Here is a 428-nt window from a genome sequence, read left to right as displayed (position 1 = left end):
TTTCTGCTGCTCTGTGTGTCCTGGCAGGCAAAGCGGGAGAGAAGGTCTGGGAGGGGAGAGACTGATCCGGATGCTTTCCCCACAGCTGCAGAGGCTGGGGCGGATGTGAGCTGCAGCCCTGCTTTGGGGGGGAGAAAGGGAGCTGGGTCCCACCCAGCATCCTGCCCGGGGCTGTGCTGCCCTGCAAGAGGGCAGCGAGGAAGATGGTGCATGTCTCCTGGGCTGCGCTGCCTGGGAAGGAGGTGGAGGGGTGTCTGGGGCACAGAGGGCTGTGCCTGAGCCCCTTCCCATGACAGTGTCCGGTGTCATGAGGAGCTGTGGCTAAAGCCAGGGAAGTGCTCGGGGTGTTCCCTGCGCTGTCAGGTCATGGTGCAGCTGAGAGGTGGTGGTGGCTGTGCGCCAGGAACCCGTGGCAGAGGGCCCGGGCC

This window comes from Strigops habroptila, chromosome 10 (assembly GCF_004027225.2).
Source record: "Strigops habroptila isolate Jane chromosome 10, bStrHab1.2.pri, whole genome shotgun sequence".
Classification (NCBI taxonomy): domain Eukaryota; kingdom Metazoa; phylum Chordata; class Aves; order Psittaciformes; family Psittacidae; genus Strigops; species Strigops habroptila.
Note: the sequence above shows the minus strand (reverse complement) of the source record.